Source organism: Crassostrea angulata, chromosome 10 (genome assembly GCF_025612915.1).
Source record: "Crassostrea angulata isolate pt1a10 chromosome 10, ASM2561291v2, whole genome shotgun sequence".
NCBI classification, from domain to species: domain Eukaryota; kingdom Metazoa; phylum Mollusca; class Bivalvia; order Ostreida; family Ostreidae; genus Magallana; species Magallana angulata.
In genome coordinates, this window is record NC_069120.1 from 31,088,164 (window position 1) to 31,102,043 (window position 13,880).

General features: G+C 33.9%; 1 long non-coding RNA gene across 1 annotated transcript; it reads left to right on the forward strand.

Moving 5' to 3' along the window:
* The first annotated feature begins 8,410 nt into the window (after nucleotides 1-8,410).
* LOC128168087 (uncharacterized) lies at nucleotides 8,411-12,182 on the forward strand. Its single transcript, XR_008241293.1, has 3 exons — nucleotides 8,411-8,567; nucleotides 9,918-10,007; nucleotides 11,210-12,182. It is a non-coding gene; the product is annotated as an uncharacterized LOC128168087 (long non-coding RNA).
* Nucleotides 12,183-13,880: the final 1,698 nt, after the last annotated feature.

The window sequence follows — 13,880 nt, forward strand, 5'->3', positions numbered from 1 at the left end:
CCCATTTGATTGTTTGAAATAATTTATTCCATGCGTGGGTTCAAACATGTGTCACGATTTTGAAATGAATGCCCGTCCTCTATTTACTATACATTTTAGATTGTTTTATTATTTATCTTGCACTTGCACAACAAAATCATTTTGATATTTAAAAAGTATAAATTCATGTACAGTTTCATACATTTTTCTGCGAAAAATTACCTAATCTTTGCAAGTCATTTAATTCTAACAAATTCATAAAAAATAACCCAAAAAAAACTCTCATTGTGACAGCAAACCGGGTCTTCTTTTGTGTGAATAGTATCCAAAATCCATTTGTCAATCCTGAATTGATAAATACTACCTATCCAGAGAAATAGGGTACTGTATATGCTCTATATAGTTTTGCCAAAGATGACTAAGTTCAACAGCTGTTTTTTTCCATAAATTATCAGAAATCAAAATCCTAGCAATTAACATACCTCTGATATTTGTATAATTGATCTGCAAAAGAACATTTACCTATCTTAAAAACTGTACGAGGAGTTATCGGTAGAATAGGGGTACCGCAGCCACCCGCTCGCCCGCCATTTTCACTATTTCAAAAATTGGATTTTTCCTTTGGAAATCCCGGTTCTCTCAAAATTTGTAGAACTAAGATGCAATGGAGCTTTATGGGACCTCGCGGAGGTCTCCAAACCCCCAGCCATTCAAATGTATTTACCCTCTGGGAATTTTCTTGATGCGTCTCATTTCTTGAAACCGATTTTTATATACATGAACCTTTTCCTGTTTGGTCCAGTTTCAATCATACCTCAATAATTTTTTCTAGTTATAATTCCGATATTTTTGATAGAAAAAGTGTCGTTCATTAAAAGCTTATTACAGCAGTTTAGCTTAACATTATGTTTATTTTCGTCCATGCGTGCCTTTTTCCCGCGGCAAGGCTGTTGCCATATAAGGTATTGTCAAAATTCGACAAACTAGTAGACTTTACATTTGTAAATTTGTATCATGTTAGATGTGCAATTGCCGATTCTAAAGATACAAATGCAGAAACTATGGATTGAAAGTGTGCAAAGTTGAAGGTTTAATTAACTAATGAAAACAATAAAGCTGCAAAATATGCACATACGAAGGAACTGAGTCAAATCTTACATACATGTGTTTATACCCGAGTGTTATAGGTTACACAAACAGAACTACACTTCTATACTCAGGCTCGCACACCAAAACGATTGTTTATTCAGGTTTACAAGTTTACAGGTCTTGGTTTTTGAACACGCATCCCTCCATAGCTTGCAGAGTAATCTCACAAATCGTAGCTTTGCAGTTTTCGAGAAGAATTTTTTTAAACATTGTCCATATATATATATATATATATATATATATATATATATATATATATATATATATATATATATATATATATATATATACACACACACATCCCACTGAAAAAATTTCAGAATTTATCGACCTTCAACTCCGTCCACATGTTGAAAATTTACCGTCATATCTTAAAGATACAACAGATTATCTTAACAAAACACCATCTTCAAATCTTCCAGATAATACTATTCTCGTGACGATGAATGTTACATCCCTTTACACAATTATCCCGCATGACGAAGGTATTGCAGCCTGTAAAGAGGTTTGGGACGCTAGATAGGTTCAGATCCCTTCAACTGAATCTCTCACCAAGCTCCTAGAGCATGTTCTAAAATTCAATAATTTTATGTTCAATGGAGAATACTACCTTCAAGTTAGTGGCACTGCTATGGGTACCAAAATGGCACCATTTTATGCCAATATATTCATGGGTAATCTAGAGCGCAACCTACTAACACAGTCACCTCTCAAACCTCTTAGTTGGTTGCGCTTCATAGACGACATCGAAATGAAGTGGGTTGACAGCAGAAACAACCTCGATGATTTTATTACCTTTGTCATTTTTTTCCATCATGCTATCAAATTTACGACTGAAATTTCCTCACTCAGCAATACGTTTCTTGACACAACTTCAACTTTAGTCGATGGTAAACTCGATTTCAATCTTCATACTAAACCTACAGATTCCCTCCTCTATTTAATGACGTCTAGCTGCCACCCACCTCATACGTTTAGAGGCATACCAAAAGGCCTAGCCACCAGAGTCAGACGTATTTGATCAAATCAAGAACTATACTCTGAGCAAAGTCAACTCCTAAAATCCCAGTTATGTACCAGGGGCTACAGCTCGCACTCTGTACAGAATGCAATTGATGATTTAGCTAAAGAGGATCGTTTATCCCTTTTAAAATACAAACCCAAAAACGAAGACAACAAAGTCCCATTTGTCACTACTTACCACCCTGTCCTTAGGGGTCTAAATGCAGTTCTAAAGAAGAACCTGCCAATCCTTTACAGCAATGATAAAATGGTTGAGGTTTTTAAAAAAAACCCGATGGCAGCTTTCAAGCGCCCTAGAAACCTTAAGGACATGATGGTAAGAACCAAACTAAAGAACCCTCTACCTAATGGTGGCTTTAAAACTTGTTCTGACACCAGATGTCTGTTGTGCAAACACAGCTCTGATGCAGACGACTTCATTAGCCCCATCACTGGCCGTACTTACAAAATTTTCGCAAATACTTCTTGTCGTACTGACAATTGTATATACCTCATCAATTTTAAATTTTGTCAGAAACAATACGGGGAAACAGGAGACCTCCGCAGGCGCATCAATAATCATCGTTCCACCATCAAAACTAAGAAAATTAAAGAACCCGTCGGGGAACATTTGAACTTCGATGGTCACAAATGGGAGGACATGATGGTTTTGGTTATCGATCACAACCCAGACTGGACAGATGCGGAGAGAAAAAATAAAGAAAAATTTTGGAAGCATAGACTGAGGTCATTCCGCCCTGACGGCATGAACAAATTAAGTGACTTCACCAAAATGAACATCAACTAAGCGTAGCAATATCACCATCTTCATCCTTTTGGGTCCATATACAAACTTTTATTCATGTAATTTATTCAACTTATTAGCTCGTTCCTTGGTTTTGTTATTTTTCATTGTTTTTTATCCATTTTATTTTCTTTATTTAACTCCCATCAGTTTTTACACTCTTGTGTATTTATGCGGTCTTTTACAGAGCCTATCTTCCCTACAAACCTTCACTACGAATTCTCTTACTAGTACAACTTAATTAACAGCAACCCTCAATTAGCAAATTAATTCGTTCGCGTTATCTTCCAGCACTTCTTCACAGACCCGGCCCTCCGCTGCGTCGGACGTGATTTTTCTTTTTCGGGCTTGAAATCTTTAATACAACGATGTAGCTGCCACGTTTCGATCCGGTGTTTATACATTTTTTAGTCTTTACATATTATTTCGTTTTTAGTTTAGTGGTAGTTTTAGAGATGTTTTTCTTCTTTCATATGTAGTTTTTACTTTGTTGTCCTGAAGAAGGGACGGGTCGTCCCGAAAATTTGACAATATTTTACTTTATTGTTCGTGTCGTTGGTTATTTTTAGTGCCTTTACACAAACAGAACTACATAATTTAAAATCTACACTACTTGATAATGCTTACGTAGTAATCGTAGTTCCTGAGAAGAAGATTTTAAAACATGTTTCTTATATATTTCTGTGTTAAACTTTGAACTCCACCTGGGGCCCCAGTATTAGTCCTGGGGTCACGATTTTAACATCTTAGAATCTACAATAGCCAACGATGTATTCATAGTAATATCCCAAACGATTGCATTGTAGTTCTTAGGAAGGAGATTTTTAAACTTTTCCCTATATAAGTTTATATCTGAATCCCGCCTTGGGCCCCAGTTTTTGTTCCACGACCACGATTTCTACAATTCAGATTATTCAGTATATATAGAGGCTTTTGTGTAAATAGTGGCATTTCTGGTGCATCGGTTCATGAGGAGTTTTTTTTTTGTTTTTTGTGTTGTTTTTTTTTTTTTGTTCTAGGGGTCACGAATTTTAAAATATAGAATCTTCACTACATATACAAGCTTCTATGTAAGTATTGGCATTTCTAGTGCAGAAGTTCTTGAGAGGAAGATTTTTAAAGACACAAAACCTATACTCACTGTTTTGCGGTTATCTTTCTTTTAAAAGGGTTTAGCCCTTAATTTTAACAATTAAGAATTCCTTTTCCATAAGGATGCTTGCACCAAGTTTGATTAAATTTGGCCCAGTGGTTTTAGAGAAGAAGTCAAAAATGTGAAAAGTTTACAGACGGACGGACGACGGACAACAGGTGATCAGAAAAGCTTAATTGAACCTTTGGTTCAGGTGATCTAACAAGTGATCTTTGGGTGTGATGTTGGACCGAACGGGGTTGAATTTTTACTTACGATTAAAAGAGGAATTATTTTTTCAAATATAATTAGGCAAGAAAAGATGAAACTTGTGTGGAAGCATTATCCAGCCTCCCGATAGTATGATAGGGCCAAAATTTGTAATTAAACTTTGACATACAATGTAGTAATATACATACATTGTATGTAAAGGAAAATATATTCTCCTTTCAGAATATATTTAACCGGCCCTTAAAATAGTTGCAAGATAAGTAACTTAAAGCAACTCCAGAGAGCGTAGATTCAAGTTAGTTAAATCAAGGATGGGGGGGGGGGGATATATCATACACCTATTTCAATTGTTTTCAAAAATTAAGGGATAATACTCTTCATTTTGGTTCACCACTTTCTGCTTTAGGTCTTTAGATGGAAGAATAAAAAGACCGGATACGAAATGAATTTCTTTCATAGAATTTACTAGAAAATGTGTAAGAATTGGATTGATAGGTAAACCTGAGAGAGAGAGAGACAGACAGACAGACAGACAGACAGACAGACGGAGGGGTATCACGAATACTAACTTTTTTGTTCTTACACCCATCTTAAATTCTTTTTCAATTTTTAGATGCAAATGATGAAATGATTGAAAATTTTAGGGGCCAACCCTGTATATTATTTCGATGAGTGGAGTCGATTAAAATCATCAATACACACATTTCCTTTTTTACAAATGTGTTTAAGAATCTAGGAATTGAAAAGGGCATACAAATGAGGTGGTAAAAAGGGTTCTTTTCTTTCCGGTGAATATTTTAAAACCTTGAAAGGGGCACTTTTAATTATTAAGGTCTTCCGTTGGAAACAGAAGACCTTATTGTTTTTGCTTTGTTTCTTTTTCCCTATTATTATTAAGGTCTTCCGTTTCCAACGGAAGACCTCATTGTTTTCGTACTGTTTCTTCTTATTATTTTTTTCCACAAATTTTGTGCACGCGATTTCTCAGAAACTATTCAGCCGATTTTGACCATTTTTTTCACAGATGATTGCCAGAGGTCATAATTCTAGACGTTTTTTGAAATTTTGAAATCGTCACTTCTGGTACCGAGTTACGGCGGATTTTCTATCTTTTTACGACCTATTTTGTGCAGAGCTGATCTCAGAAACTATTAAAGATATGAATACGAAATTTTCAGGATAGGTAGTCTATAGTTTGAAGTTGTGCACTATTATATTGTTTTACGCCAGTGGCGCCATTTCATGGAGCTCGCCTAGGCACAAAATTGGGTACGAATTTTCATTCAAAATTGTCATACGTTTTGATCTGTATCTTTTTATCAGTTGACATTTTGTTAAATAATATAACAAAAGTGGTAGAGAATCAAAAGTTCTTTCCAATAAAATCAAGGAAAAGGGGCTGGCCCCTTTAATTAGGGACCAAGAGACTCGTAAAGTCTATTACAAATAACTTGAAAGCGATAAATATTTTGTTATGCAATATAGAATCAAAGTTGTTGAACACTACATTATCGGTTTGAAAAAGTCATCGTCAGGCCCATGTTAGATGTAATTAGGGATTTTTATTCATTGCCTTAAAAAAATTTTTGTTTTGGGGGGGGGGTGTTAATTTTGAAATTGTATCGATATTTCATGGTATCATTTAAAAAAAAAATCGAACGGAAGACCTACTCGTTACTCGTAACGAGGTCGTATCTAGTTAAGGTCTTCCGTTGGAAACGGAAGACCGTTTTGTTTTTGCTTTGTTTTTTTCCTCTATTATTATTATTAAGGTCTTCCGTTTCCAACGGAAGACCTTATTGTTTTTGCTTTGTTTCTTTTCCTCTATTATTATTAAGGTCTTCCGTTGGAAACGGAAGACCTTATTGTTTTTGCTTTGTTTCTTTTCCTCTATTATTAAGGTCTTCCGTTGGAAACGGAAGACCTTATTGTTTTTGCTTTGTTTCTTTTCCTCTATTATTATTAAGGTCTTCCGTTTCCAACGGAAGACCTTCATGTTATTGCTTTGTTTCTTTTTCACTATTATTTTTATTGGTTTTTTTTTTCTGTCACGTTTTCTAAAAAATGCTTCAGCCGATTTTTATGAAATTTTCAGATCTTATTCATGACAAAATTTGTAAGAAAAGTACACGGGCTTTTTTTGGTCGTCACTTCCGGTACCGAGATATTAAAGATTTTACGTTTTTGCTTGTTCACGATTTTTCTCAAAAAGGATTTAAGATAGAACCTTCAAATTTTCAGAGATGGTAGAGAGTGAACGGCCGCAGTGCCCTTCACATATCCGAACGTCAGCCGTCACTTCCGGTTGTCACCGGAAGGAAATGAAAAACCTTTATTTTTCAATTTTTTGGACTTGAATTTTATTTATGTTTTTATTCGATAGAGACGCTTGAAACACTTCAGAATATGAAATTTGTTTTAAAGTCGATCCAAGCATTCCCGAGATTTTGAGCTCAAAAGTTCTGAAGCGAGAGTCCGCGTAGCTCAGTCGTTAGAGTGTTGGACTTGTGCCCAGGCGACCCGGGTTCCATCCCCGAGTGCCGACTATTTTTTCTTCCCTAATTTTGTTTTGTTTAACGATGTTATCTTTAAAATGATGGTTTTTATTGTTTTCCATTTTATTTTTATCAGAAATAAAAATAATAACAGTTTTTTTTAGCACAAATATACAGGTCGTTTTTGTCAGCAGTTCGCATCGCCGGTATCAAAGACATGCCGCCGAAGCGCCCCTGCAGTACGACCGCATTAGAGTTCACTGGGTCGCTTTGTCGGCATCAAAGAAATGCTGCCATCTCAATGACTGTATGCATACAACATTTAGCAATGCACCAACGTTATTCTACATGGCTTTAAAATGAGGACTGATTAGTAATTGTTCACATATATAGATACACGCTTGCATGTATGCATGCCTTTATTGACATGTGTTGCTTATATATTGATTTCCTGAACACTATAAAACGCTGTGAAATATCTCTCTCTCTCTCTCTCTCTCTCTGTCTCTCTCTCTCTGTCTCTCTCTCTCTCTTTCTCTCTAACCCGAACCCTGACGACCGGGTGACTGCGATACGGTGTGAAAAGTGACCACCCGTGTATGTGTGATTGGGCCTAGGTATAAACAGATGTAAACACCGATCGTGGAATTACACTGTTAAAACAAAGAGTTTGATTATTCACTTTTTGATTTTAAAAATTTTAAATCATTACGGCAGGATGGATCGGGATTATAATCATTTAATATCAGTCCTCCAAAGTTTTTAATTATTTGCAAAGGTCTACAAACATGTATATGTTCGCCCAAAAGCGGGATTAGTGATTAAGCATCGGGTCAAAAATTCATAAATTTCCTATCTTATTAACGGATTGCTTAACACTGATCGTTTAGACATAACACTGGGGTATCGAGTGGAATCAGGGAAAGGGGGATAATTTACCATGCTACATTTGTTAGATGTATGATATTTTATTTTCCGACTTAGCAAAATTTTTTTATCACAGAGTGTTAGTCGGCAAAGATAAACTTGAGACAAAAAGAAAAATAATCTATGTATCAAAGAAGCAAATAAAATTTTTGCCAATTTCTTTGCCGAATCGATTTTTTATTAAATCATCTCTCTCTCTCTCTCTCTCTCTCTCTCTCTCTCTCTCTCTCTCTCGTGCTAAAAATTTGAGGCCCTGAGTCAGAAAGGTAAAAGCACGATAAATCCCCTTACAGCATCACAACCGCAGTTCCAACACAGTTTTGATTGTAAATTTTCTCTGATATTTACGTACCTCAGAAATCTTCATCATGTCGATATAAGTGTTATTTTTTAAATAAGTGTATCGCTAGATAAACAATGAACGTGCATATCCGTATAAATTAGCCTAGCCCAAAATTTCATCTGGGTATAATACATGTATTAATTTATTAAATCGGAATTTGAATTAATTATTCTCCTCTGGGAATAAACCCCGTTTCAAAATGCCCCACTTGGTTTCAGACTTATGGCGAGTCATTTTTATTAAAGATACTTTTTCCTTTTTTTGTGCACGTCTATATACTGATACAAATCTGTTGCCTGTCGGGATTAAGAAAAACCTCCGAAGTTTAAACACGTAACTATACACCCCTGCGAATCTGTTCGGAAGGCTTTCTTTATCGGTGTTATTGTACCGTAAAATCAGAGGCGTTCGAATGTGAGTTCACGAGACTTCAACGATATTTTCTTAGTTCCTGTCATTTTTCGAGAGGAAGTGGGTGCAGGTTGGATTAAATTATCAAAAAGTGTGAGTATTTTGCAGTTTTAATGCTATCTATTAGTTTTATCTTTGTAACCGAGTTCAAATACATCTATAGGCTTTTAAAGTGAGAAGTATTTTCGTGTATTTGCATTTAACTAAAATTACACAAAAGAGTTATCGTTCTTGATTAACCACGCCTCCACGTGGTGTTGTGAAATTAGAAAAATACACCTTTTACATATATACGCCACCTAAGTGATCGTATTACAGTAAAAAAAAATAATGCATAGCTCTGGGAAATTTATTGAGCTGTATATTACAACCAAAATGTGTGGTCTTCAGCAGAGAAAATTATAGCCGATTTCTGAAAAGCAGAAGTGAAGGTGCGGATCCAATTATTTTTTTAAAGATTGTTGGTGTATCAATCAGATACTTTGAAAAATGAAGTGAAATTGGTAATTTAAAAAATGTAAAACTCACTCTAATAACAAATACAATCAAACTCTCTCTCTCTCTCTCTCTCTCTCTCTCTCTCTCTCTCTCTCTCTCTCTCTCTCTCAAATCGTGTAACAATATTTACACTACAAAGTTTAATTAAATAAAGACATGTGTCGATGATTTCTGTGATCAATCTCAACATGTTAACATAAATATTAAAAACGTTAAATGGAGGTGTAATATTACATAACTATATATATATCTGTTGATCTTTCTGTCATTCCATTAAATTATTAATTGTTTTTAATTATGCATATTGCATGACGTACTATAATAGTACGTCATGCAATATACATAGATATATTCACAGCCACATGTCTTAATTATGGAGTGCTTTGGACACTAAATTTATAGACAGTACTTTATATCTCTAATTAGCTTTGTAAATTGTGCAATGGGGCTTATTGTTTGCAAATATAAATGCAAACTACAATGTTTTTATTATATAAGCCTGCCCCAAGATAATTATATTAAATGTGCAGCACATTTTGGCAATTAAAATTTACTGGAATGAAAAACAAAAAATTTCTTACTGATCGAGATCGATTTATAATGTGGAATTTTGACATCTTTTTTCCATTCGGAAGTTAAGTGAGATACCTCGCATAATTTCCATTGTTATCAAATGGGTCTGTTGCAATTCAAAATTTCTGTAGACATCACAATATTTAGATTTTAACATGTATACTGAAACCTGATAAGTTAGATCAAGGGGGCATTTCAAGAGAGAGATGTTGAAAATTGTTCATACTTTTGAATGAACATTGTTTGAACCCTGAGGTATTGACAAAAATATGAAGTAGTTATTAAGCAAAATGTATAAAATCTAGCTTTGTTACAACTTACATGTATCTTTATTGGAACAGATATTGATGAAATGTGATTTTTTTGTCTCAGATTTACATCAACAAAGAACTACTGTGTATTAATTATATTGGACCCTCCTACATGCATGTAGCTGTTATAAGGGGTAGAAAAGTATTAATTGTGAGTACTATTAAGAGCTTTTATGACTACTGAATTTTTTTTCAGAAGTACATCTATCACTGTTTTTGAATTTTATATACACATTTATACACATCATTTAGGACATTATAATGTTTAAAAGGAATTTTTTAATGGTTAAACAATATATATATTGCTCATAAGAGATATCTCAAAATAAAACTTCTTTTTCTGCTTTGTAATGTATTCAACAGTTTGTCACATTTTTACAATGTTTAATTAATTATGATTCTTGTACAGGTAAAAAAGAAATGTAAAAAATCAGAATAAGATTTAAATTTGATCCTCCCTATAACTTATGGATATTTCATGATTTTTCAAATGATGTATATACAGGTATTAATGAAAAAATTACAATATGCCTTTCTTTAAATTTCTTACTATATATATTAATTAAATCATTATAGTAATATTAAATTGCAAACAACACTCCTGAAACATGTGAAAGGAATAATTTAAATAATTTGGTATTAGACTGTTTGTACTGTCTGTGTTCTAGGGAAGATGTATACCCGGTATTATTGCTTGTATGCAATCTCTCCAATTTCATTGTTTTCAAGAATGGTTTATGCTTCCTCAAAACTTCTGAATCATTGATTTTTTGTACGACATCATGAGTCAATATATTTTTTAACCATGCACCATCCAGAATCCTCACAGTAACATAATTAAGTGATATCCTTTATACTGTGTCCCATCTTAAACTATGATTATAATCCAATTTAAAATTCATAATTTAAAAATAATACTTTTTATCATGGTTCAATAGAAAAAAACCTATTTCCATTTGTAAGTGCGTGTATGTATAGGTTAAAGTGGCATTAGGTTGAAGGGTGGGTGGAAATGAATTTCCAGCAATAACTGATTATGATGGGGGGGGGGGGGGGCTGTGACCATGCATGCAAACCTATATTTTGGCATTAACATTTGCATACTCCTGGTTTTTTTTATATACATGATATATATAGTATTATATACAAATATGTGTTACAATTGAAGCTCTTGATCGTATTGTATAAAGAATCAAAGAATTTGACATTGTTTTCACCTCCACTCTAGTAACAAAAAAATAAAACCTTCACAGTAAGAAACATATACAAGTGCAATATTGCACATATTGTTTGAAATATAAATGCAAAGTACCGTATATTGTTTTCATTAATAAAATCTTTTGTTTTTTCCAGGTTAACGTCTATTTTCCATCTGCTTTTTACATATACTGGTAATCTTGTATATACATAAAGATGCAGAACACTATGAATTGTGAGTACTCTAAGAGCTATTATGAAAACTGAAATGTAAGCACTCTATTGAATTTCTCTTGTACATCTATTCATGTACATTATGATATAACATATGCTTTGTTTATTTTAATTGATACTGAACAAAGTTGTCATCATGTAATCTATAAGATACTCTAGCTCTGATATATAACATTAGTTGTCATTAGCATTGAATCCTATCAATTAATTCATTGAACGATGTTCCAGTATGGGTCATTAGAATACATAATGTAATACAAAATGCAATTAGTGATACATATGTCTCTCTTATTTATTTCATAAGTATGCAAGATTTGTCTCTTGATATAAATGAATCATGTTGCAGAAATGATGCATATAAGCATTCATTCATGAATGATAAAATTTCATTTTCATATGCATATTTAGAATATGCTACATTTACATGGGATTTTATGTCCTTGTTGCTCTGGATGCTATGCTTGACAGTGTTTGATATGGTAAATATATTTTAAGAATGTCAATGAAAAGAAAATTGAGTTTTGATTATAATGAAAACTTGATCAGTGGAAATAAAATAGCAAAGACATCACAGGGAAACCAAACTATTTTAATAGGAGCCTCAAAAGGGTTGCAGGTAAATCTTAGAAATGAATGTTTGACAAAGTCTGCTCAGACTCGATGGGTTTCATCTTCAAAATCCATACAATGTTCACCGTTGCAAGCCACAATATCAGTTCAGACTTCTAATGTTTCAAGGAACATTGGTAGTCAAACTGGAGAGACTGAAACTGGTCATGACAAGAATGTTTTAAAACTGTTAAATATCTTCAATACCAAAACATCTTCAAACAAAAAGAAGTTATTAGATACTTTGCTTATTGTATGTGAAGCATTTGACAAAGTTCAAGATTCTCAGTGTGAAAAAATTATTGGTATGTTTGCACAAAACATTGTAAAAAATGTTCCATGTATTGGAAGTCCATCTTTTAATTTGCTTTTTGATTTCATAAGGTTTTAAAACTTAGAAAATACCTGTGCAATGCGATACTCAGAGTCTACAAAATGTATTTTTAAAGTTGCTAAAGGTCTCTTCGGAGGAGCAACCCTCCGATTTTTGAGCGGATGGAAACATGAAATGCAGGTACTTAGTTGTACAGCAAAACGTGGGTATTTTAGTCCTGCAGAGTGTCAAGCTTTACTCCCTGTGCCTTCTGAAAGAGTTCTTGACCAGTTTCAACCTCTTCAGTTTGATATCCCAAAGAGACTCAAACCAGGGGTGTACCCTGACTTTATTGACATTGCAGTTAAATCAACGCCATCATCTTCATCATTAGTATTAAAGTTTGATGGCAGAAGGATTCGACCAGGTTTTGAAGATGATGAAGTTGGTGATGTTGATTTGGCTGGATGTGAATCCAGTCTCTCCTTGGTAGAACAAATTAAAAAACATTTTGAAATATTAGATATTATTAAGACCTGCTGTGAAAAAATTACTGATCTGAATGATACCATTTCATTGATAAATTCAATTAAGACAGTTTTGGAAATAATGAATAGGTCATCATTTATTTTAAAAGAAAAAAGAGCATCAATGCAAAAGTCCCTTACTGAAAAGATGAAATTAGCTGGGAAAGACTGGATTCACTCCAAATACAAGAAAATAATTTCATACTTGACTGCTCTCATACGGAAAAGTAATGAAGTTCTTGAAAAATCTTTGAGTGTACGAGATTCTCTGTCCTCAGTTTTATGCAAGTTACAAAATTCGAACGAATTCTGGACTGATATGCCCTTTGTTCCTTTAGATTCAATTAGGAATTGCTGGTTACTGAATGATAATATAGATCATATATCTACCAATGACATTCACGTACCTGTAAAACAACGTACTGAAAAATGGCATACAATAAGAAATGAGGCATATGTAACAGGCAGTACTTTGTACCAGGCTGCAGGCCTGGATGGCTTGCAAAACAGACTATCATTGTATGATAAGGTGCATTTCTCTATTAAAGAAAAAAGTCCAAATGAACAGGTTTGCAAGGCCATGAAGCATGGCTCAGAAAATGAAATTAATGCTATAGCCACGATATGTACAAAGGTCTTGCCTGTCTATTTTCCACATTTAGATTATGTTGAGGTAGGTATCTTTCGTTTTCCTAAAGCCAAAACATGCCATTGCCATGTTGAGAACAAATGTTCTTATTCTGATTCTCAACATGAATTTTCACTGTTCTCCTTAGATGGAGTTTTCATACCTCATACTGAGTGTTTGAAATGTTTGGATATAAATCAAATTTGTATGTCAACAGAAGTGAAATGTCCATATTTTAAAAAAGAATGTCATATGGAAGTCCCTGTTAGATACATTCCACAAATTCAGGCTAGTATGGCTGTGTCAAATGCACCTATCTCTTTGTTTGTCTCGTACACTTCTGAAACTACATCTGTGTTTGTATGCAAAAAAAATGAAGAGTACTTTGATGATCTAATGCATCACATTCAAGATACATTTATTGAGGGAAGTAGAAAACTAAAGTCTTCCCAGTGTTGTGAAATAAAATCCTCCACAAAATCTATCATAGAAACATGTGAATTTCTAACAGAAGTC